The sequence below is a fragment of the Maniola hyperantus genome, chromosome 19 (genome assembly GCF_902806685.2).
Source record: "Maniola hyperantus chromosome 19, iAphHyp1.2, whole genome shotgun sequence".
Classification (NCBI taxonomy): Eukaryota; Metazoa; Arthropoda; class Insecta; order Lepidoptera; family Nymphalidae; genus Maniola; species Maniola hyperantus.
The window spans coordinates 11,635,617-11,662,866 of NC_048554.1; the positions used below are offsets into that span (position 1 = coordinate 11,635,617).

The 27,250-nt window shown below is 37.6% G+C and overlaps 1 protein-coding gene and 2 long non-coding RNA genes across 3 annotated transcripts in view; 2 read left to right on the forward strand and 1 right to left on the reverse strand.

Moving 5' to 3' along the window:
• Snoo (Sno oncogene) overlaps positions 1-27,250 on the forward strand; it is a 103,547-nt gene that overhangs the window by 46,843 nt on the left and 29,454 nt on the right. The window lies entirely within an intron of this gene.
• LOC138403672 (uncharacterized) lies at positions 11,025-13,623 on the forward strand. The gene is made up of 4 exons (XR_011237888.1): positions 11,025-11,431; positions 11,596-11,784; positions 12,299-12,345; positions 12,870-13,623. It is a non-coding gene; the product is annotated as an uncharacterized lncRNA (long non-coding RNA).
• LOC138403673 (uncharacterized) lies at positions 13,667-16,212 on the reverse strand. The gene is made up of 3 exons (XR_011237889.1): positions 16,019-16,212; positions 15,195-15,392; positions 13,667-14,407 (listed from the first exon to the last, which is right to left on the reverse strand). It is a non-coding gene; the product is annotated as an uncharacterized lncRNA (long non-coding RNA).

Sequence of the window (27,250 nt, forward strand, 5' to 3'; positions counted from 1 at the left end):
CATGCGCATTCTTAACGCATTCACACGTTTACGATCTTTACGCTCCGCTCTAGTAGTAAACATTGACCAACACGCCTAAAAGAGGACATCGGCCGAAGATCTTAGGCAAGAACTCTACGTACTACTTCTTCTTATTCTTAATTTGCTTTATGGCTTTCAGTAGTGCCACACCGAGGAATACGTACTACTTACCAATCGAAAACAAAAATGGTAACTAATAGCTACATATTTGATAGTCGTCACGGTTAAAGTATAAAGATAAATTCTACAACGATATAATTACTGTCAAATGACACATACAATGATCTATACAGTTACTGTCACATGACACATATTTTATTTATTAAGGACTAAGTATTTATTAAGAACTCTTTGATTTTTCCTGGATAAAAAAGTAGCCCATGTCCTTCCCCGGGATGTAAAGTATTTCTGTACCAAATTTCATCGATATTAGTATGGATTATTAGGTGATTAAAAAATCGCCTCTTAATCCTAACCATGAGAACTTTGAACTCTCAATTTTACACCGTTAGCTGTAGGATCATACACCTCGCATTGATATGCTGTTCAATTCAAAATGGGAAATTGAACAGCATAATATCAATGCTAGGTGTCTTGATCTCATGTATAGGTACTTCGGCTTATTTATTTATTTGACCCAGTGGTCCTGTAATTAAACAAAGGGTAACGTTGCTTATGGCGCCTCCCCATCGTGGGAATTAGTCGGGTTATTGCGTATTGGTTCTACACAGTAAACATGGTAACGGACGGACGGTAGAAAAACAACATTTCACATTGAATCCGATCGAACCGTAGATAATGGCATTCTAATGGTGCTATATAGAATTAAATGGACTCACCTACTAGAGACTCGTGTTGCACTAAATACATAACAATCATAAATTATGGATTTGTTTCCTTTATTGTATTTTATTGCATTAATATTTTGTAAGTTTTCTAAACCTTTCTAAATGAAAACTGTGTTTTTCCATAATACCTATATGGAACTAGATTATGGCTGCGACTTCGTCCGCGTGGACTATTCAAATTTCAAAGTCCTAGTTTACCCCCTTAGGAGTTGAATTTTCAAAAATCCTTTCTTAGCGGATGCCAACATCATAATAGCCAAATTTCAGCCCGATCCGTCCATTAGTTTGAGCTGTGCGTTGATGGATCAGTCAGTCAGTCAATCAATCACCTTTTCGTTTTATATATTTAGACTAGATTATGCCCGCGACTCTGTTCGCGAACATACATGTTTATGTCAGACATTTATTTTGTTTTATTTTAGATTAATTTTACTGTAATTCCATGCAATTCGGCTGGGAAACTCGCCGCCTCTATACACGTACAGTCGTACACTTTCTATAGGAGCTAAGTAAGTGCGGTGGTTTTCTCGGTTGAAATGCATGGAAAGCCGTACGTATTAGTTAAGTATTTGTGACCTTTTTGTCTTCATGCTTTGTTTTTTGTTGTTGTTTTGTTTATGTACGTTTGTCTGGTGTTGTTCTGTTTTGTACTGTGCGCTATGGTCCCAATTAAAAGGTTATTTATTTATTTATTTAACACGACGCTTACGACATAATTCATTATTTATTCTGTAAAATTTACATAAAAATCAGCAATCAGACTAACAAAAGTGAGCAATGTTTTTACGTATAGTTCCCGCCTGCAAGTATGAGTTAAAGGAGAATGACAGATCCTGACCCACCAATTTACATCTATCTATATATATAAAAGGAAAGGGTGACTGACTGACTGACTGACTGACTGACTGATCTATCAACGCACAGCTCAAACTACTGGACGGATCGGGCTGAAAGGAGATCGCCCGTGAACGGGCCCTCTTTTGTGGCGTCGTGTCAAAACTTAAATTAATTTTTTTAAATGTGTTATTTTTTTACGATTATGTTTTATAACGACTTTTTTTTCATTCTATTATTAAAAATATCCACAATTACAGTTAGAATCGTAAACATGCATTTATTTTGAAGAAGTATTAATTAAATATAACCTCAATATCAGCAATATAAAAAATAAGATTTCTTTATAACCAGGGTAAATAAATAAAAATCGTTTGCAGAATATAAAGAGTTAATTATTTGTCTACGAAATAAAATTAAAACCATGGTGACATTACAATTATATTAGGGGGGGCCCAAAGCTCCTAAGAAAATGGGCAATCTCTTTTGGCATGCAGATAGCTATTATGACGTAGGCATCCGCTAAGAAAGGATTTTTGAAAATTCAACTCCTAAGGGGGTGAAATAGGGTTTTGAAATTTTGTAGTCCACGCGGACGAAGTCGCGAGCATAAGCTAGTAAAATATAAATTAATGATAATTATCCTAGTATAAAATAACCACTTAAAAATTAAAAATTGTGATTTTAAACTCGCGGATGTTTTTATTAGTTTTTTTATTATTATTTATTCAGATACAAGTTAGCCCTTGTCTGCAATCTCACCTGATGGTAAGTGATGATGCAGTCTAAGATGATAGCGGGCTAACCTGGAAGGGGTATGGCAGTTTCCATTTAGTTTCACAATATTATAGGTAATAATGCATATAACCTAGAATCATTGTGACTTAAACTTAGATTTAATGAAAAACTAGCTTATGCCCGCGACTTCGTCTGCGTGGACTACAAAATTTCAAAACCCTATTTCACCCCCTTAGGAGTTGAATTTTCAAAAATCCTTTCTTAGCGGATGCCTACGTCATAATAGCTATCTGCATGCCAAATTTCAGCCCGATCCGTCCAGTAGTTTGAGCTGTGCATTGATAGATCAGTCAGTCAGTCAGTCAGTCACCTTTTCCTTTTATATATTTAAGAAAATGGGTCACGTTTCTATAGAAATTCTGTCATTATCCTTTCAATAGGATTTGTGAATGGATGGAAAATGGATGGAATGGAATGGATCGAATGGAATGGATCGGTTGTGTTGAACCATCGAAGCCTGGAAATCATATAGAAGGTATTACCTCCAGAGGGTCTTAAAATTAAATACATGCTAAGTACATATATACTTACTAAGTTATAAGTAGCATAATAAGATAATGAGGAAGCCTACTATATCTGTTAATAGACCTTACCTTGTACCTACTTGTACGCTTTATTCCATTTAGGTCGTTGTTCCTTACGCTCGCTTCGATGAGCCTCATGGATTTTTTAATTTGCTGTCTCTATAGTAACTTTATTTAGGTATATATATATATACCTATATAGTACGCGGCAGAAAGAATTCTACATCGATCTTTAGAAAGAGATAGTGGTTTCGTAGAGGGTTATCTCTGTCGTTGACGGCTGACCGACAAAACGTCACATAGGTATGAGTGACAGAGACAACGCTCTACAAAGTCTAAATCTCATTCTAAAGGTCGATCGATGTACTTACAATATTTCTTGTCGGCTACTGTACCTAACAACTTCGCCCGCGTGGATTTAGGTCCTTATAAACCCCCTAGGAACTCATTGATTTTCCGGGACAAAAAGTAGCCTAAGTCCGTTGACTTATATATTACTTTGTAAGGTCAGGGCCATTGAACAAGCAAAATGGCACCGACTAATTGGTCCTAAAATGTTTATTTAGCACCAATGCAACCTCAGTGACGTCTGGATTTTAAAGGGGGCGTTCATTAGTATCTAAGAGGTGGCGCTGATTTATTTGGTTCCAAAACCGTGAAAATTTTTGTTCGCTTGGGCATATCTTGTCATTTACATCGATGCCTAAGTCACTCTCCAGGTCTTCAACTATGTATGTCCATTGGAAAATCAGGGCAATCCGTTGCTCCGCTGCGGCATGATTGAAGGACAAACCAACAAACAAATACACTTTCGCATTTATAATATGGGTAGTGACGTAGACAATCAGATCAATCCGTTGCTCCGCTGCGGCGTGATTGAAGGACAAACCAACAAACAAATACACTTTCGCATTTATAATATGGGTAGTGACGTAGACAATCAGATCAATCCGTTGGTCCGTTGCGGCGTGATTGAAGGACAAACCAACAAAGGAACACACTTTCGCATTTATAATATGGGTTGTGAAATGTTGATTTTAATTAATTTAAATGAATGGTTAACAAAAACATCTACTAGTGGTTATATATCACTTTTTTTTTTTAAATTCAGATAAAAGTTAGTCCTTGACTGCAATCTCTTATATGTATATTGCATGTTGAAAGGCCACTGGGCAATGTAAGTACTAACTATTTATTAATTAATAATTTATTTAAATGATTATTAATTAATTCAATTAACTTATCTATTAGTTAGTGTGATTTGTGTTATGTTATTGCGAACTGCGATATGCACGGAGATAAAATGCAAATTATTGTACCTATATTTATATCTAACTGATATTTTACTAGAATATATTTGCCTAATAAGTTTCAATAATTTTGTAAAGTGGTGATAATAAAAAGAATACCCGGCTGAGTTTGTTGTGGGCTCTTCTCAGACCTGGGCGCGTTTGGAACCCTCGTAGCTTTAGTTTTAAGTTTGCGTTATAATTATCACCACTATATTATCTTACAAATCTAACACTATACCAGACAATCAATAAGAGTAATTTATTACCTATTTTGAATAAATCATTTGACTTTGACTTTATAGATTGTACTTTATATTCTTTATTAATTTAGTTGGTACTACTAATATAAGGATTGAAAAGTTTGAGAGGGTTCTGTCTGATCCATGCTCATTAGTGAGCCGGCGAGAGGTTGCTGTTGTTGAGCCGTAGCTTTAGTTTTAAGTTTGCGTAATAATTATCACCACTATATCTTACAAATCTAACACCATACCAGACCATCAATACGAGTAATTTATTACCTATTTTGAATAAATCATTTGACGTTGACTTTGATGATGATGATGATGATGATGACAGTTATATAGGTATTCATGAATGTACTAGGAAGAAGACGAAGGGTCAACGCACTTGCGAAGCATCGGGGGCGAGCGATATGACGTCCCAATAACACTGATAACACCAGTTATTGCTTATTGTATCATTACTAGTTTATGATCGCGACTTCGTCCGCGTCGACTATACTAATTTCAAACCCTATCTCACCTGATGGTAAGTGATGATGCAGTCTAAGATGATAGCGGGCTAACTTGGAAGGGGTATGGCAGTTTCCATTTAGTTTCACAATATTATAGGTAATAATGCATATAACCTAGAATCATTGTGACTTAAACTTAGATTTAATGAAAAACTAGCTTATGCTCGCTACTTCGTTCGCGTGGACTACAAAATTTCAAAACCCTATTTTACCCACTTAGGGGTTGAATTTTCAAAAATCCTTTCTTAGCGGATGCCTGCGTCATAATAGTTATCCGCATGCCAATTTTCAGCCCGATCTGTCCCGTAGTTAGAGTTGTGCGTTGATAGATCAGTCAGACAGTCACCTTTTCCTTTTATATATTTAGAAGATTGGCTAATATTAAACACAACTGATCATAATATTTTGTTTTCGTGGCCTAAAAATTAGAATTGCTTGATTTTCGTTTCCCTTTTTTATCGGTTTACATTCGCGGAATCTTTACGAGGCCTGGACCGCGGAATTTAGAATAAGTGTAGAAGTGGTAAAGCACGGTCGACCCGGCGGGCGACTAGTCGACCGTGCGTAGTGGGTCTTGGAGGACCCTGATGCGTATGATCGTAGCGCATACACGCAAATCACAAAATAAATGCAGAAATCTTTCTAGGACGTACCTATTAAATATAGTGTTTTGGGTTATTTTTTCTTTTCTTTTTTCTTGTTTAACCCTAGGTTCATCCATACTCAATTGCCACTGACTGGTAAGCATCTCCTGACTGGGCAGAGCTGGTAAGTTAATTGACTTTATTTAACAATCAATGAGGCCAGCCTAGTCAGGTGATCACTAGCAAGTCAAGCCTAGTCTTAGGCCTAGACCTAGGTCTACTTAATTATTTATTCTCTATGTTCTAAATTCTAATATAATTTATGTAAGCACTCAGCAACGTAAAGGCAAAAAAAAATATGATTTATAGGTTGTCTGGGGCGCAGAAATACACTGCCTTACTAAGCCTTACGTCATACTAACGCACGTTGCGACTTTACGCATTACGCACCAAGCAACGCCTATCTGAGCGTGAGTTTGTCTAATAAAAGAGACAGTGCGCGTTATTGTAATTACAGACATATTATATGTACGGAGTTAGGCTTTAATTTACGCTGCTTTGGATGTCAGGAGAGATTTAGTAGACGTAATTATCTGCGCTCTAGCTCTTTTGTAACTTCTATATTACTTATTCTCAATTCCACGGTTAGGCTATAAAAAAATCAAAGTACCGATTGCCGTTAGAAACTTTACGACCTAGGGACCTCACACTAGGGCAACCAAAAAGCTATAAAGTGCTCGAATTTGCATAGATATCTTCTATCTCGGAGTAATACGTGAGATGAATTTGAACGCATAATTTAATGCTCGTATCACGTTCCCAATACATAGTATACTGTATTATACTATGTGCTTCACCCCAAACTATGACCATCTCACTATACATGTCTCACACCCGGCTTTGCTCACGTGTTTAGTCGACGTAAGCCCGACAAAACACGTGAGTCAAGCCGGGGACTTTTAAATTATCGATTAAACTAAAAAAAGCACGTCAAATGTTTGTATCGTCACATAATAAGTAGCTCACATACTAAGCGCGCGTTTTGACGTTTGATAAAAAGTTACTGTAGGGCGATTGTCTAAAACCTGCATCAATCATTATTACAATCTCAATTGTTCTGATTGGCTGAATTTGTGCGATTCTTGTTGCAACAATGCATTGTGGCCAATAGTGAGCGAGCATTAACCAATCAGAGATGATTGCGATCGTGGGCCACTGATTTGACTATTTGTCAAATACCGAATTGCAAAGTCTCTTGCAAATTGCAATTGTGGATTTCCGCAAAGTACGCCTGCTTCTATAGTACAACAAGTTTATCATATTATACTTAATTCCTTACCGAAATTGACTAGTTGAAGTCACAAATTACTAAGGAGTCAATGTTCTTTTATCAGCTTTCCGTCAACTAAACTATCTATTAATAGGTATAAATATCCAGCAGACAACCTTGCAACTACGTTCAACACTATAAAGCATACCTATCTATCGTATTTTTAATTGAAGCACTTAATTAACATTCTCCGCCAGTGTTCCAGTATCTCGCACTAACATTACATTACACTAATTAAGCGATAAAACTCGGGAACTCATCATCGTTTCACATTGTTTTAGGTAAATGTCTTTTTGTCGATAGTTAGGGTTGTCACCTTTTACTAAAGTTTTCTCAAGTAAAACTTTATAATCGATTTCCTTCTTAAGTTCTTAAACATCTCTACACACCAGCACGCCTTTTTTTAAAATTAATTTTCATATTTCATCACAAGTAAAAGAAAAGTGAATATATTTACATGTAGGCAAAACTTATCACTAAAAATTTTATATTTACAAAAAATATACGCCGGCCGTCGAAATAGTCATTTATGGGCATCGTGCCCAATACACTTTTAAATAAGTACCTAGTTATAGAATTCTAAAAGTTAAATAATTTACTTAATTGAATCTACTTAAAGTTTTTTTTCGTTTATTAGGTTAACCAAACCAACAGATTATAACATCTACATCAATTATTACAAAAGTTTTTAAAATATAGCAAAAAAATTAAAAAAAATTCTAACATTTTTTCAGGTGGCAAGTTATAGGTTCTAATTTTCTGAACTAACATCTGTTCCAACACAATATATATATATATATATATATAATGTGAAATATTTGAAAATATATTTCATAGTCATGCTTTTTATAAAATATCACAATACGTAGTAAATTATTTGCAAACTTTTTTTTAATAAACTTTTATAGTGAGTCAGTTTTTTACAAAACTTGTACCAATAATACCTTTTAAAAAATACGCTTAGTATTGCTCTCTTAAAGCTGTGATAGCCTAGTGGTTAGGACGTCCACCTTCTAATCGGAGGTCGGAGGTTCGATCCCGGGCACGCATCTCTTAACTTTTCGGAGTTATGTGCGTTTTAAATTAATTAAATATCACTTGCTTTACCGGTGAACGAAAACATGGTGAGGAAACCTGCATGCCTGAGACTCCATAATGTTCTCAAAGGTGTGTGAAGTCTACCAATCCGCACATGGCCGGCGTGGTAGACTATGGCCAAAACCCTTCTCAGTCTGAGAGGAGACCCGTGCTCTGTAGTGAGCCGGCGATGGGTTGATCATGATGATGATGATGATTACTCTCTTTCTCTAGTTACCGCCCTACCGGCAAAACCGTGCCGCCAAGTTAGCGTTGCGGTACGATGCCGTGTAGAAACCAAAGGGGCATGGGTGTAATAAAACTGCCATACCCCTTTCCAGGTTAGCCCGCATCAATCTTAGATTGCATAATCACTTACCACCAGGTGAGATTGCAATTTGCTGTCAAGGGCTAACTTGTATCTGAATAAAATAAAAAAACCGGCCAAGTGCGAGTGAGGCTAGCGCACCGAGGGTTCCGTACTACAGTCGTATTTTTTCGGCATTTTGCGCGATAATTAAAAAACTATGATGTATAAAATAAATAAAAACTTGTTTTAGAATGCGCAGGTGAAGACCTTTCATATCGAAAATTGAAAATACTAATTATTAGTTCATGACCACAATTTAATTTTTATTGTTTGATGTAACCACAAATTCACGATTTTCAGATTTTTCTCCGAATGTCTGCTATAAGACCTTCGGGGACGGGATGTACCCTGTAAGTTTCTTGACAGACAGACAAGAAAGTGATCCTGTAAGGGTCCTGTTTTTCCTCTTGAGGTAGGTACGGAACCCTAATAAATTGATCCGAAATCAACACTATATTCTTATCGCTAAGCGAGTGACAACCCTATGGGTATAAACTAAAGATAGTCTATTTACATGCAAATTATATTTCATTTAGCATTTAGAATGTTAAGTAGTTTGGAACATGACTGAACTCTCCGCTCCGTGGTTCGCGAGCCTAGAACAGAAACAGGTTTGTCGCTGTTGCCAAGGTAACGTGGAAGAGATCTCGCTATCTGATGATGATACGCAAAAAAAGGCAAGAAAAAACGCGTTAAAAATATTTTCATATTATGTTATTTTTTGCGTGCAGTATCTACTTAAGTAGTACCCACTTTGTTAGTACACTTACTTAAATCTTCTCTATAATATAAAAATAAAAATGAATCACTAAATGTGTTGGTCATCGCAAATCTCGAGAACAGCTGAACCGATTTCGCTAATTCTTTTTTTTATAAGGATGGTTCTTACGGAGAGAAAAATTTAAAAAAATTGAATCGACTGTTAGGCGGAACGGAGTTCGCTAGGGTAGTTAGTTTTAGATAAAATCTTTGACTATCTCTACCTAGTATAAGACAGTCATTTCCTACCGTCGCGTCGGCGTCGTCTGTACCTGTGTACGCTAAAAGTTTCAAAAATCTAACCAAACGAATTCGGGGCAGATCAGATAGTTACTATCATCTTACTCGCAAGCATTCGTCCCGGCTTCGCACGCAATGTAGATACTAATGTGATTTCAATGTGGTTATCTTTATATATTTGACTAGCGACCCGCCTTGGCTTCACATAGGTGCAACGTAGATGCTAATGTGGTGTCATTGACGTGTCATTGCCTCAGAAACTCTCAAATGAGAGGATTTTTTCCGACCTAATTCACATTATATCAATTTCTCTAGGGATCTCAATTTTTTTGAGATTTAAACTATAGCTATAAACCTTCCTCTTGAATCTCTCTATCTATTGGTGAAAACCGCATTAAAATCCGTTGCGTAGTTAAAAAGATCTACGCGTTCATACATACATACAGACGCAGGAAGCGATTTTATTTTATACTATGTAGAGATTTTGAATCCGCAAATTGTCGTAATGATCGTTATAGAGGCTTAGAGCCACAGTATAACAAAGCCCGCTACACTGCGGTAGAGCTCTGTCCAGTTCGTCCACCCCTCGTGAGTCTAATTCCGTAACTACACTTGCTCTTATTGCTAACTATTCTCGTTGCGTTTAATCCCGTTTGACATTTCCCGCAGGAGCACTACGAGAGGCGACTGTCGGTTATTTCCATCGAGTTTCGCGTCTACGAGAAGATGTAGTAGTCTGCTGCTGAAATGGTCAATGAAGTGATGCTGAAATCTATAGAGCGTACTTTGACTTTGCGCAGACTTAAGATTGAGTTAAAACGAGACAGATTTATGTGAGAGAGGTAGCTCTGTCTCGTTTTAACTCTGTCTGCGCTCTCTCTGTGTCTGTCTCTGAGTGCGCTCTATAGATCTCACCCATAGTCTCAAAAGAAAACGTATTATACAACAACCTAGACAAGTTGTCAAAATTGTCTTCTTCTTTAACTTAACCTTTTCCCACCTAGGTGTGGGGTTCTGCTTTCCTACATTTTGCTAACACAATAACATAATTCCTGTCAATAAAAATAACGCGAACTTAAGAACTGGGTGAAAAAGTTAAATTTGTATACCTTCACAAAAACTAACGGTATTCAATAACCGAATACAGTGAGCGATACATTTCACACATACTTTGCTGCAAATTGCATATTATATTTTTGCCCACGTGGCCTAGTACTTTTGCAGTGGTGAAAGTTCCGTAAAGTACCTCCCCTACATAGGGCAAAAGCCCATTTCACTTTTCAGTTGTAGAGAAAGAGAGCCAGCGCGTGCCAGACCTTCGTTATTTTATAAAAGCTTACGACACTAAAGTGTCTGGTTATACATGACGTGATTTCTAATACTATTTCCATACGTTTCTATAATAACTCTCAACAAGTTCAAAGTTTTCATAAAACGTAAACTAATTGAAAAATCCTATTACAATGTAAAGGATTATTTAAATGATAAGCAAGCTTGGGAATGAGTTGCTTAACGACTTTGTGATAGTTCTAATAAGTTTCAATAATTTTGTAAAGTGGTGATAATAAAAAGAATACCCGGCTGAGTTTGTTGTGGGCTCTTCTCAGACCTGCAGGGCTATGCTGTATCTTTGAAAGTTTTCGTTAGACTTTGAGTCCAGTTGGAAATCCATGAAATTTAGGTCACGTGATTTTGTATTCCGTATCGCATGCGTGGATAACTAGTTACGAATATCTAACATTTGGCAGTTGGCCAACATTAACATACTAGCGTATTTTATCGACTTTATATGGCTAAATTAAATATCTCTGCCTGACAGGAAGCGTAGTAGAAATGTAAGACTTTTTAATTTGTACGACTTACACTAGTTTTCAATTATTATCTATGGACATTTGACATTGACATTACGAGTTACGACCTAATGTTTGTTTTGATAAACAGACTTATTTTAATTTTTAGCTGATGTTTTCTTAATTTGATCTACGGTTTTGTTTTGAAAAGTAAGTGAAAAACATATTAATGTAGAATAACTATGACTATACTGTAGAATACCGGTATTCGTGAGTGATTTTGTTGTGTACAGTAGCTTAATATTAGTTCTTCAGCATAGAACTTGAATGTGAGTCATGAATTGCCCATTTTAACTGACTTCTTGCCTTTATAGATGGCTACATACAACTAGAAGGGTGTCGGTCCGACAGTTCGAACTCTTAGTAGAGTTCGCAGACCCAACGGGACTTGTCCATACGTGCTTGAGGGCCTCTGGAGAACCACTGCTCGACAAACCGTTGCCCTCCAGCTAATCGCTGTTGGAGGTGTGTCCAAGGACAAAACTGCCGAACATTGGCAAAGAGTGAGTTATTTTTACCTATTAGTACCTATTTAAAAAACATGCTAGTCATTTCATAGGTAGGTTTCACATTATAATACTGGATGTCATACTTACATCGCATGCTGCAGTTTATGTTATGTCACCTTACCTATAACATTAGATCCAAAAATTAACCACAAGTAACCTGTCTATTGTGAAATATAAATTTTTTGAATATCAATATCAATGTACGGATGGTGTGTGATTTTGATGCACACATGCAGATAAGCATAAGCTACTTAATTAACCTTTGATATAAATATATGAAAAAAAAGCTGACTGACTGATCTATCAATGCTCAGCTTAAACTACTGGACGGATTGGGCTGAAATTTGGCATGCAGATGGCTAGTGTGATGTAGACATCCGCTAAGATGTTGGAAAATTCAATCCCTACGGGGGTGAACTAGGGGTTTATAATTTGTGTAGTCCACGCGGACGAAGTCGCAGGCATAAGCTAGTTAATTATAAAGACTAACTAGTTTTATTATTTTCAGGACGTACTTAATGCTCGAGACCAACAACAAGAAGTTTAAAAGACAAAGTAAGTATTTAATTTATCATCATACATCCCTTCATATAGATAGCACCTTCATTACTTCTGAGTAAGATTCTCAGTGTGAGATGACCTTGGCCAAGTGTTGATTGGCAGACTTCACACACCACAAAGAACATTATGGAGACATGGCATACAGGTTAAGTTTCCTTTAGTTAGTGAAAAAAAACAACTTTTACTTTTAATAAGTTTATAATATTAAGATTATTGTAATTTTTTTTTACTTTATTAAATCCTTACTTAATATAAACATAAAAGCGCCTGTCAGTCTGTCTGCTAGCTGTTCACTGCCCACCCGTTTAACTGATTTTAACGAAAATTTGTACAGAGGTAGTTTGTGGCTACTTTTGGCCTCGGAAAATAAGAGTCCCAACAGGATTTTAAAAGTCTAACTCCAAGTGGACAAAGTAGCAGGCTTCATCTAGTTGTCATATTATACTTACATTATCATTTTTTTTACTTTTGCGATTGCAAAATCTCATGTTACGTAAAGTTCACCATTTTCATTTCAGTTCAGCAGGATGTGAACCATGCCCAACTGAGCATACCAGTTGGAGACATGGCGGCTAGCCATCGAGGAGCGGCATGCGGCGGCTCTCAATAGAATTGCTAACTGCAAGCAAACTGCAGCTCTAGTCTAGAGCAGCAAACTGAAGCTGAACGAGTGGCTGATGGGGTACCTATCCCAAATCAAAGACAATGCGTGTAGACTTTAGATTTGGAATTCAATCGGCATTTGTTTAGAAATCAAACCTGGGACTTCAGTTAAAGCAATCAGCATTTGCTTAAGAATCGAACCTGGGGCTTAAGGTCACAATTTACTCCTTGTTTAACTGGTACGGGTGGTGCCTTCTATAATACCATAAGGTTATATATTACATTATCCTATTACATACTTATGACTTATTAAATACTGTTACCTATGTCAAAATTTATAACTATAAATTATCAAAGTTAGAATATTAATTATTGTTATGATTGTTACAAGATTTTTTAAATAATAAAATTTAATTGTTTATTTCTTGCTTTTTGAATAAAAAAACACTCCTTAATAATAGGGTTGTATTCAAGAAATGACAAATTTGTTTTTGTACAATAAAAATTTATTTTTAGGGTTCAGTACTCAAAAGATAAAAACGGAGCTCTATTGATGTCATTCTGCTATGTCTGTACGTCCGTTTGTCCGTCCGCATATTACAAACCTGAAATTTTGGTATTTGGTGTTGAACATTAACTAAATCGAATATTGAATTTGAAATTCAATTAAATTATTTACCAGGTTTACACATATGAAAAAGCGGCATGGAATTTTTCCATACCCTAGCATGTGTGGTATCGTTATCTAGAACTCACTGAGTAGACTACAAATATATTATAAAAATCCTGTGGGAACTCTGATTTTCCAGGGTATAATGTAGCCTATGTCCTTCCCAGGGATGTAAGCTATCTCTGTACCAAATTACGTCAAAATCGATTGAGCAGATAGGCCGTGAAAAGCTAGCAAACAGACAGACAGACAGGCACATTCGCATTAATAATGTTAATATGGATTAATTTTTTATCTTAAAAAATAAAGAAATGCAGCACCATCAAAGTTATCAGTTTAAGGATGAGATCTATAGAGCGCACGTTGACTTTGCTCAGACTAAAGACACTGTTAAAACGAGGCAGCGCTATATCACTAGCATATATTATCTGTCTAACTTGAGTCAACATAGTCAAAGTACACACTATAGATTTGAGCCTTAGAGCATTTTTATGGCAGCGTCTATCTCAAAAACCAAACAAAAGTTAGGAATGTGAAATTTCGGTATATTATATACTGAATTTAAACAGCAAAGATAGTAGACATCATGTACAGTTAAGAATTATTAATTTCTACTAGGCCTTCTATGGCAGAGTCTACTACGTTGGTTACTCTGCTTCTTCAAAAGATCTCCTTGATTCCGATTTGATCACATAGAGACACCGAGAGTGTCTCACAGAGAGTGGCATTACCACTTTTGCTTCACCATTTGCTAAACTATGTTGGTTACTCTGATCTTCATCCCTAAAATAATCAATATATTACATACCTGAAAAAAGCTTCCATGCTAATCTATATAATGACAATTTCTGTACATAGGGTGTGCCATAGGATAATGGATATTTTTATCAATAATAATAAACTTATACATATAAAAAGACTAAGTCCTAGGACACACTAAACCACTGGGTTAGGTTCCTTTTATGATGTAGGTACACAGATTTTTGGAAACTCCACCCCTCGCTGATTTTTAAAACTCGCGCGAAGCCGGGGTGGGTCAGCTAGTAGCTGCTATAGTAGGTGCATACTGGAAGTATGTGATAGCTTAGTGGTTAAGACGTCTGCCTCCTACTCAGGAGGTCGGGGATTCGATTCTGGGCACACACCTAAACCTTTCAGAGTTATGTGCTTTTTAAGCAATTAAATATCACTTGCTTTAACGGTGAAGAAAAACATCGTGAGGAAACCTGCAGGCCTGAGAGTTCTCCATATCCGCACATGGCCAGCGTGGTAGACTATGGGCTAACCCTTTTCACTCTGAGAAGAGACCCGTGCTCTGTAGTGAGCCGGCGATGGGTTGATCATGATGATGTAATAGAATAATGTGCCACAAGCTAAGGACACCTGTGACATACGTACAAACAAACTGACAGACAGACCGATAGCAGAATGACATTAATAAAGCTCCATTCTTAGCTGTAGCTTCCAGTAGCTTTAGCTGTGCGATGATACAGCTAAGCAGTTAGTCAGACAGCTTTTCTTTCTATATATAGAAGATAATATGCTAATTAGTTTCATGTTATTAACTTACTTTTGCATAACTATTTTCCTTTCCCTTTGGGATGCAGGAAACTAAGTACTTAGTGAGTACTTCCCAAGCATTGAGGTTTGAGTGCATCGGTTACCTCAGACTTCGGCTAAAGGTGGGTTGGGACATTTTATTTAAAATAGATGCCCCCATTGGGCGCTGGTATGTTCCCGTTGCATAAACATGCAGAGCTGCCAGGATCTACAACAAATATTAGTAAATTTTCATGTTAAATTATTAATTTTAATATTTTCCTAACTCCTCAATATACTAAATTGCAGAATTTTATGTTTATTTGTTACTAGATGGTGGATTTAGGTTTTTAACTAATCCCGTGGGAACTCTTTGATGTTCCGAGATAAAGAGTAGCCTATGTTCTTCCCCGGGATGTGCAAGCTAACTCTGTAGGTACCAAATTTCATCAAAATCAATCATCTAATCAATATTAGTATGGAAGTATGGATTTTGTACCCCAGAAAGTTGTAACAATAAAGAGAAAAAGACAGTAAAAGTGGACAGGGAAGCGCTTATTTCTATTAGAGATTTTGACCAGTGACTCTTGGCAGTGTGAGAGGTTGTAAACAGAGTAGAATAGGTACAACAAAAGTACCTATTCTAAGTAGGTAGGTAAAGGTAAGTAATTTTCTGTTTTGTTGGTTGTTATGAATGTGATAGGTACTTAATTGGAAGCAAAAGCTAATCATTGTCTTACAAAAGATCATAAGTAATTATATTAAATAAATACCTACTTAGTACTTACCTATTTATTAAGCTATGACATGGTTTTGACTAGGACTAGAGTTAAGTACCTAGTACATGAGACTTACTTTTAGTTCATTGCGAACAGCTGTCGAACGGCTTGGAGGTAAGGCTTGAGTTCTTCCAATAATTGCTCAGACAAAAGTTCACAATGAACTCTTCTCTGGCAGCTCCATTGTGTCATATCGCGCAGCCTGCGCCTGTGTATCTGTAGCGCGTTTTGTAATTTGCTGGCGCTGCTCCTCGTCTTGCCCCATCAAAACTTCACGGCCCATATTTTAATTAGATACCTAGGTATTATCTACAACATTAACATAACCACAAAATATAAATAATAATTGAACTCACAACACTGAATTATCATATTTATTACCTATTTACTACTAATAGGTACCTAAGTATTACTTTTTAATAGGTATTTACTAATATTTTTTATCAATTATTTATTAACAAAAAACGGGCTGAATTGAGTCGATGTTGTAATAATCCTTCGAAATTAAAACATCTCTACATTCGTTGAGATTGCTAAAAAATTATTACCTCTATAAAACGGACGGATTATAGTGGAGAGTTTCAAAACACTGGTCCCGACTAGTTGTTAAAACGATCGTTGCCACCTAATAAAGTTTCCAATTACAAACTGTCATTTTTGCTTAGTGAATAGAGTTTTAAAAACTATCGATACGAAAACATACGTGAAAAAGCTGTTTCCGGTTTCTATTACATCCCATTAATGGCTATGATCGAGAGTCATTGTCTATGACGTCATCTTCGTTAAAAACTGACGTTAGCGAATAGAAAATTTGAGTTTGACATTTAATTATTAGAAATTTTCACGAAATTAGTGTGCCACTGAGATACAGCATAACCCTGCTGGGCGCGTTTGGTCGTAGCTTTAGTTTTAAGTTTGCGTTATAATTATCACCACTATATCTTACAAATCTAACACTATACCAGACAATCAATAAGAGTAATTTATTACCTATTTTGAATAAATCATTTGACTTTTGACTTTTGACTTTATTCTGAAGAAAATATTTAAAAGAAACAGTTATTTAACCTTTATTACCTGTGTATCTCCCAAAGCCACCATGATTCGAACAAACGTTTCTTCGTGTTGGGGACAATACGCAGAGAAACTTTCAGATTTTATAAAATGACGAAGGTCTGGCGCGAGCTGGGTCTTAGTTCATTACTTCTGTTTAATGTTTGAAGTCTCAACTCTCAAGCAGTCTGGTTGCAAATGAAATATGAATTGCTGTCACTCGCGATAGTGACTAATTCATTATCTTGGGTACAGTATTGTTCAATAATGGTCGTTTTCTTCGTTGTAGGTGAAGCTGGAATTAAAATAGGCTTTAGTCATGCGTTGGCTTCAAATAGGGGTTTCAGATCTCCCACTCCCACAAGCTTGGTAGCCGCTGGACATAAATAATATAGTGGCAAGCATCGATATAAATGACAAAATATGGTCAAGCGAACAAAATTTTTCACGGTTTTGGAACCAAATAAATCAGCGCCACTTCTAAATGAACGACTCGTTTGAAATCCAGACGTCACTGAGGTTGCATTGGTGCTAAAGCATCAATGAGTCCCTGTCCATACGAAGTAATATATAAGTCAATGGTGGCAAGCATCCAAATTACTTTTCATTTGACTTCATTAAGTATGAGATAAAGTTCTTAGCTTGCAATTTTATTTTTCTCTGACAAATATTAAGTTTGTCTTTTGTTTTAAATGAAAAATTGGCTATGCTTGGTAGATAGGTAATAGGTATGCCATCATCAGCATCATCATGATCACCCAATCGCCGGCTCACTGCAGAGCACGGGTCTCCTCTCATAGTGGTAAGGTTTTAAATAAATAAATAAATAAATAATCTTTTATTTCAGACCAGTCTTAGTCCATATTTAAATTTACAACCATGTATTTATTTATATATTTACAATTATATATTTTGGCCATAGTCTACCACGCTGGCCAAGTGCGGATTGGCAGACTTCACACACCTTTGAGAACATTATGGAGAACTCTTCAGGCATGCAGGTTTCCTCACGATGTTTTCCTTCACCGTTAAATCAAGTGATATTTAACTATGTACCTGCTTAAAACGCACATAATTCCGAAAAATTAGAGGTGCGTGCCCGGAGTCGAACGCCCGACCTCCGATTAGGAGGCGGACGTCCTAACCACTGGGCTATCACAGCTTGTAGGGTATCTAAACCTATATGTAGTGTTTTTGTTTTCGTCCTCTGCGCTAGAGGTTGGCAGCCTGGTTTGGCGTGCTTCCAGCATCCATTGCGACTATAATTATTACGACTCTTCGTAACAATTGTAATACCAAACACACAACATGCAAACTGTGAAACCAACTCCCATCGGCGGTGTTCCCATTAGATTACAACATGGGGTTATTCAAGGGGCGGACCAACAAATTCCTAAAAGGCCGGCAACGCATCGGCGGATCCTCTGGTGCTGCAAATGTTCATCAGGTGTCCCGCCTGCTCGTTTGCTCACTATCTGTATTAAAAAAAAATTACCACCTGCTGGCAATTTCAAGCCCTTGGTCTTTTCTTTATTTTCTTCGAGAGAATTTTCTTCGAGAGAAGTACAAGAGTACCAGTTATAAATGCCATCAAATAAAGAGCTTAAATAAATAATACCACCGTCATAATCATAATTATCATCCACAATCCAGTGGCGTGCACGTCATAGAGGCATAAAAGCACTGCTTACCCCAGTTGTATTTAGCTCAATGCAAATTTTACATTATGACCTGCCAGTAAACAGGTTCCCCTAACTAATGCCTACCCTGGCTTCAAACCCTGTGCACGCCACTGCCACAATCGATAGACGTCCACTGCTGGACATAGGTCTCTTGTAGGGACTTCCACACGCCACGGACTTGCGCCGCCTGAATCCAACGGGGCCCCTACGGAACACTGTTTTTTAGAAATAAATGATTTTGATTGATTGATTATTATGAGCCAAGAATGTGTAGTCAGTTTTAACCAGATCAATACTGTTCTGTCGAGTGATTTGTGTTTGAAGAAACACTAATTATTTTTTCGAATAAAGAAGTATCTTAGTTGCTCAATTGGCAGGAATTTCTCTCTTTTTTGCGTTGTTTGTTGGCACACTCCGCTCTGACTCATGCTGCCACCTGAATGTTATCATCATTGGAAAATGGCGGCCGCTCTTTACGAGTGCTTTAATGATCCGTGACTAATTAGCGACCGATGAGCGATGGGCGATGGAGCCATGAAAAAAAAAACCTAGTGGTTTGGACGTCCTTTTCATGTTTTCATGATTATGTAGATTGATTTAATTGGTCTTAAGGTTTATTGTTTTTTTAATTTTTTATTTTTATTTGACTAACCAAAAACATTCACACACACAAGTGGCAACTGGTAAGTAACAATCAGAGTGAGAATGGTTATGCCTCAATAGCTCAACGGTTGAGGAGCGGACTGAATTCCGAAAGGTGGGCGGGTTAAACCCCGTTTTTTATCGCCGGAAATTGTGTTTACGCATCCAAGAGAAATTATTAGCCATGTTACCGGGGTGCACCGGCTCGAATACTGCTCTTCCCCTCGGACTCATCCAAAAGGGACCAGCAGCACCCAAGCACACTGGGAACCTGGCTGGCGTACCACTCCTAGCTTTACGCTTAGATGGAAGGGAAAGGAGAATATTAGTCACTAGCTTATGCCCGCGACTTCGTCCGCGTGGACTACACAAATTTTAAACCCCTATTTTACACCCTTAGGTTTGATCTTTAACTATGAGATTTTAACATGAGCTTAATAAAATATGTCATACTGCTAATTGCAAAAATATTAACTACAAAACTTCTTTATAGACACTTCAAAACTGACAGACTTTCATACAAACTTCAAACCCCTATTTTACCCCTTTAGGGGTTGCATTTTTAAGAATCCTTTCTTAGCGGACGCCTACGTTATAATAGCTATCTGCATGCCGAATTTCAGCGTGATCCGTCCAGTAGTTTGAGCTGTGCGTTGATAGATCAGTCAGTCAGTCACCTTTTCCTTATATATATATATATATATATATATATATATATATATATATATATATATATATGACTAACATGACTTATATTTTTCAAAAAATATATCATAGACCGCCTTACTGGCCAAGTGGATTGATACCTTTGAGAACATTATAGAGAATAGGAGGCGGATGTCTTACCTACTAGGATATCACAGCTCTAGTTAGTCTGTTTAGACCTTAGACTTAAGATGTATTAGATTCAAGCCAGAGTTTATCTATAACCTCGGATTCTGCGAAACGACTAAAAAAATAACTAAAAGTTTAATAATATCAAAAAATGAGATTAAATTGAACCTTTGACCCAAAAACTCAGACAAAACATTATCTGAAAATACGTCAATGTGGTCTCATTGACGTAGGTAACGCGTATCAATTATATTGTTATCAATACAATTTATGATTACATACATTATCATACCTACTTTCTGCGTCTACTGTCCTCGTTATAACAGAGTACTCTGATTGTTTACATCAAAACAAAGTAAAATTATTAAAGTAATGTTATGTAAATTTATCATACCAAAAGTAGGTAGGTACTTTAAGTACCTACTTTAATAGTCTGATACTTTAGTTTTTTTTCGTATGTTTCTTTATGTTTAAAATATAAACAAATCGTTTATTTTCGTTTTCATGATCTTTCATTTCGAGAGCTTAAACGGTTGTTGAAAATACCTACATGTTGTAAAGAAACCTAGATTACAACATGGGGTTATTCAAGGGGCGGACCAACAAATTCCTAAAAGGGCTGCAACGCATCGGCAGTTCCTCTGGTGCTGCAAATGTTCATGGGCGGCGGTAATCACTTAACATCAGGTGACCCGCCTGCTCGTTTGCTCGCTATCTCTATTTTAAAAAAATCCAGCCTTTAAAATAAACAGGAAAAACTAGAGATGTAGGATTTCAAAGCTGCGCCTAGTCAGACCCATTGGCCACGGTTGACTAGTCGCCGGCGGCGACTGTAAGAATCTAGACCCATTACGCACGGTTGGCAAGTCGCTCAGCAGCTCAGTCGACGGCGGCCGATAGAATCTCTAATTTATATGGAAGTCTTGGCCAAATTACCTTGGCCAAATAAGTATTCAATTAGGTAGAAGCAATTTCGACGTCCTGAAGGCAACAGAAGAATTCGGCTAGGTTGGGCAGCTTTTGGGAAATTGAGTCAAGTCTTCTCATCGTCAATTCCTCGGTGCCTGGTGACGAAAGTTTTTAACCAGTGTGTTCTTCCCGTCCTCACCTATGGTGCTGAAACGTGAACACTGACAAACGGCCTTGTTCACGAATTCAAAGTTGCTCAGCGAGCTATGGAGAGGGCTATGTTACTTTACCTAATGGATAATATTCGAAATGAGATCCGCAGGAGAAATAAGGTAACTGACATAGCCCAAACTATTAGCAAGCTGAAGTAGCAGTGGGCAGGTCATGCCTGTCGTAGAGGCGATGGTCGTTGGAGCCGGAAAGACCTTGACTGGAAACCGCGTTTAAGCAAGCGTAGTGTGGGAGGCCCTCCAGCACGATGGACCGACGATATAAAGAGGCTGGCGGGAAGTGGCTGGATGAGGAAGTGTGTGACCGGGTGTGGTGGCTCTCTTTAGGGAAGGCCTATGTCCAACAGTGGACGTCCTGCTGATGATGATGATGATAATTATGGAACGTGCCAACTTCCATATAAATTACGGATCTATCGGACTAGTCGCCGTCCACCGAGTTGGCGGGCGACTAGTCGACCGTGTGTTATGGGTTCTAAGTAACCGGTGGGTAATAAAAATGTAATATTATACCTACTCAGTCAATAGGTATTTTTTTAAAGACGATTAATAAACCGGCCACGTTTCGTACATTTTCCTCGATCAGCGTCTAGACGGAACGTGCTCGTGAGCTAATAGTCGCAGGTACACGACACATCAGCACGTCGTGTCACTGGGTCGTCGTTACGCAACGTCGCGCGTCGGCTGTAGCTACGTTACTTGATATTCAATAACATTATTGTTGTAGGCTAGTTACTACGATTGGTATCGTTGCACCCGGCATGTATACCTATCACCGGAGTCACTTCATCATCATCATCATCGCGTGCCTTCTTCAAAACGAAGTTTGGAGGTCATCATGCGAAAAGCTTCTCTATTTAAAGCCGCCTCTTTCAACTTTGGGTAACTAAGCCCTGTCCACCCCCTTATATCGTCCAACCATTTGCGCCTTTGGCGACCTGGAGCCCTTTTGCCCTCAATCCTTCCTTCCAAAACTAATCTCGGAAATGATAATTGGGCTCCTCTTTGTAAATGCCCAAAGAAAGCGATCTTCCTTCGCATGATAGACTAATGGGCATGAGTTCTCTGTCTTTGTGGACCATTTCCAGTACCTTCGTGTTAGGTGTAAAGCTGTTCCAGGTTATCTTTAGCATTTTCCTGTAGATCCACATCTCAAAAGCTTGCAGGCGGTTATTTGCTTCCTTTTTGAGAACCCAAGTTTCACAACCACACAAGAGGGTGGACCAGACATAGCTTGACAAGGCGGCATCTCAGCTCGAGTTGTAATTCACGGAGTCACTTGTTCACGTGAAACATATCTACGACAGTGCGTCCCTTCGACTGCACTCGTGTAACTACCTCCTGACGGAGAGAGAGCACATGGCTAAATTCCGGTATCTCCTAAGTCCGCGACAGGTCGAGATGGCAATCCGAGTATGAGGCGGGGGGAGCTGTGCGGATGTGCGGGGTGTTCCCTTCCCGAGTGCTATATGTGCCAACCTATTGCGTAGGTACTATACTTAAAATTTTCGTCTTTGTATAGAGATACAATATCAATCAATCAATCAGCCTGTTTGCATCCACTGCTGGACATAGGCCTTCGCAAGAGCGCGCCACCACACACGATCCTCTGCCTTCCTCATCCACCCACTTCCCGCTACCTTCTTAAGGTCGTCAGTCCAGCGGGTTGTAGTGTAGGTTGTCCCACACTGCGCTTGCCGATACGCGGTCTCCACTCCAGAACACGTCTGCCCCAGCGGCCATCGGTTCTGCGGCAGAAGTGGCCTGCCAATTTTGAAAGTATTTTTTATAATTTATAGATTCAATCAGTACCCTTATTATAAATGCGAAAGTGTGTTTGTTTGTTGGTTTGTTGGTTTGTCCTTCAATCACGTCCCAACGGTGTAACGTATTGACGTGATTTTTTGCATGGGTATAGATAAAGAACTGGAGAGTGACATAGGTTACTTTTTATCCCGGAAAATCAAAGAGTTCCCACGGGATTTTTAAAAACCTAATTCCACGCGAACGAAGTCGCGGGCATCAGCTTGTTAAAATATAAATCTCGAAAACAATAGGTGAAAATCTCTCCACAACCACGTTTGAATGTTTTCTCTGTAATCGTTAGTAGTTCTGCGTGTATCAGATCCATATCATGATATCAGATCGCCATGCAGGAATGTCACCAGTGCGAACGAACTGTCCAAGTGTCCATGGCACGCGGCCCGAAGCCAAATTCCGCGCGTATCTTTTCGAGCATTCATCATCCAAATTACCGAGAAGACTCTCATTTACACACAGTTTTGTAAATAAACGTCTTTTCTTTTCTTTCCTTCTTTCTTTAGTGGGTTCCCAGATCCTTCCGCATTGACACATTATTCAATGGGGTCAAAATTTGACTACGCATACAACTGTTTTATTATTGGCCAAACTGCACACATACAAACACAACATACTTGGCCAATCATCTCGTATATGTCACTGGTAATGATCGTTACTCATGAGAACAAAATTTGGCAACAGAATCTTGGCATATTTCATTGACAACACTGGAAGCTCATGGTGACCTGGTGGTTTGAGCACGTGGACAAAAGGTCAAGGGCTGGAATCAAGTATAATTATTGGAACTCATAAAAATAGTAGGTATTCTTCGTAGACGTAAGATCCAGTGCGGAAATGCAGCCAGTAGTCTAGGCACCATTCCACGCGGGCAGGATTTGTATAGTAATAAGGCCAGTGGCGTGCAGGTCATAGAGGCATAAATGCACTGCTTACCCCAGTTGTAATAGCTCAATGCATATTATTCATTATGACCTGCCAGTAAACAGGTTTCTACCTAACTAATGCCTACCCTGGCTTCAAACACTGTGCACGCCACTAAATAATGCTAGCTTCAAGTTTTATTGTAATAATGTTTTCTACCACCCTACCGGTAAAGCCGTGCCCCGCCAACTGATTTAGCGTTCCGGTACGCTTAAAATTAATTAATTAATAGAGAAAAAAAGATCCTGATGTTTTATCCCGTTTGGGTGGATTTAGTAAATGATTCTGCTTTCATCCCAATTACCAACCAATGAGGAGCTTTAGGTTCCACCTCGCTGGCCAAGTGCGGAACTTGTACACAGAAAATAATTGAAAACTATCTAGTATGTAAGTTAAGTCAGGGCTGGATTGGATCCCAGCACTTCCCCCCCCCCCCCCCTCCCCCCCACCCCCCCGGATAATAGACCGAACGTCTACTAGGATATCACCTACCTATCAATCTAACATAAATGGCGCTGATTTTCCCGACTGTACCACAATTCACAATAGTAGGGGTACCTAAGGGTGAGATCTATAGAGCGCACTCTGACTTTGCTTAGACTTGAGTTAAAACGAGACAGAGAGAGGTTAAGACGAGACTATCTCTCACATAAATCTGTCTCGTTTTAACTCAATCTTAAGTCTGAACAAAGTCAAAGTGCGCTCTATATCAGCCTATTTGGTATTATATTGAATACGGTATAGTAAGAGTATTCCTTGAAATACATTCCCGTTAAACTTAGTCAGAATAGGTATGTCATTTTATGAATTTGTGTATCTATTCTGGACAAGGTCATTTTTTGTAACGATCTTCGCTGAATGCCATCAAAGTTGTTTTGATGACAAAACGAATAATTTGGGGGCGCCGATCACTTGAATGAGCCGACAAAACAAATATCTCTCATATTGTTTCTTTGAAGAACCTGCCACGATGATTTCTTGGTAGCGGTTTTTTGAAGAAAAAAAACATACTAACCTAAACAGTAGCGAAATATTTTTTCAATTTTTGTTTTTGCTTGTAGTGACCTAGTTTCGGAATTTGCTGCTAAAAATCTGTTAGGTTTCCTTTTTATCGTTTGTGTTTTCTTTGGTTTTTATGAATAAGTTGTTTGTCTATTCGAAAAATAATAATCTGTTAATTTGTGTTTGTTTATCTTTTAGTAAAGTAGGTAGGTTTAAATTAATACGTAGTACAGTTTTATTATAAGTATAGATAAAGGTGCATGGATAGCGTAAATGAAAATATAGTAGTAAGTTATGTAGATATTAAGAGCGCCACCTCGCCAACAAACTGGCCCACCAGTTTGGCGAGTTAAAAATGTAAGACCTCTGTAAAATTAATAAGAATAAATAAATTAAAATTTACGAAAAAAAAATATGTAGTTGGTTAATGGTTTTTTTATTAAGGTATTTTTATTTGTTATTTTCCTGACTCAGCCACTTAATATTTTCCTCTTACTCAATTTCCAACAGTAGCCAAATATCCATAATCATATATCTTAACATCCGGTGTCAATACATCACTGTGTGAAACAAATCGGCCACATCAAACAATCCCATATTATTTGGACGGCTATTGGCGGGGGACCAAGATTTGAGTTGCGATAATATACCGGAAGTGGGAAAACTAAATATTTTCTCTCCACTACCAAGAATTCATGACATTATTTTTCGGTTACTCACGAACCGATCATGACCATGGGGAATTTTTAGAAAAACATTTTTTTAAAGGTTGCTAAGCCCTATAGCAGTTCGTAGAAGTTTAGATAGGACCTATATTGTGAACTGTGAGCGCCTCTCCTTCCTTGAACAAGGAAGTTCACAGTGCATCACAAAAAAAATTACATATTAGTATTTTCAAGTTTCGAACAAGGAAGTTCACAGTGCATCACAAAAAAATTACATATTAGTATTTTCAAGTTTCGAACAAGGAAGTTCGCAGTGCATCACAAAAAAAAATTACATATTAGTATTTTCAAGTTTCGAACAAGTAAGTTCACAGTGCATCACAAAAAAATTACATATTAGTATTTTCAAGTTTCGAACAAGGAAGTTCACAGTGCATCACAAAAAATTACATATTAGTATTTTCAAGTTTCTAAAAAAGATCTATACCAAGTCGGGTATCATATGAAAGGGATTTGCCTGTTCATTCCAAAATAGATTTCTATTTATTTTTAACTGACTTCAAAAAAAGGAGGAGGTTCTCAATTCGTCGGAATCTTTTTTTTTAAATGTTTTATGTATTCGAAGACGCCTGGACCGATTTTGAAAATTCTTTTTTTGTTTGAAAGGGTATACTTCAAAGTCGGTCCCATTTAAATTTGGTGAAGATCTGATGAACATCTTTCACAAGATAGATAATGGAACTCCTCAACGGATAAGAGTAAATTGCTCGCGATCAGTGTAATAGCTTAGTAAACAGTAGATTTTTAACCAGGCATAGCATATTTTAATACCACGGGGCCACTAAAAACTGTGAAATATTTTTTTTTACAAACAAAATAAAAACCGACTTCAATACCTAGCCACAAATACTAAAAAGTAAAAAATAATTTAATTTATTACCGAATTTATTATGTAACAAGAGTTAATATAGTTCCATGATAATATTTTTTGGGGTCGGTGCCAATGAGGTGCCATTGTGGAGTCTCATAAAAATATGAAGTCTAGACGATTCGCGCAGCTAAAGCCAATTGGCACCAGCACCAAAAAGTATTATCATGGAACTTTATTAATTTTGTTACATAATAAATTCGGTAATAATTTTTTTTTTTAATTTTAAGTGTTTGTGGCTAGGTATTGAAGTCGGTTTTTATTTTTTTGTAAAAATCTTTATGTATAATTATTTTTGATTTATCGTGCAAAATATCGAAAAAAATACCTGAATACGGAACCCTCTGCGTGCGAGTCTGACTCGCACTTGGCCGGTTTTTTATTTATATACAGATTTTATATTATATTGCTCCTTTCTTTAGAATGGTTTAGACTAGAAGTCATACCCGCTGCTCGCATGCGTGTAAACACTGCAATAAAAAGTAATGTGCCCGGAGGTTCAACCTACGTGCGCAGTCAAAACATCTCTATTAACATTCTACGGGACTCGCGGGCGAAATTATATTTAATGCAACTACCGTCAGAACAAAAATTAATTTAAAAAAATAATATTTTAGCTGG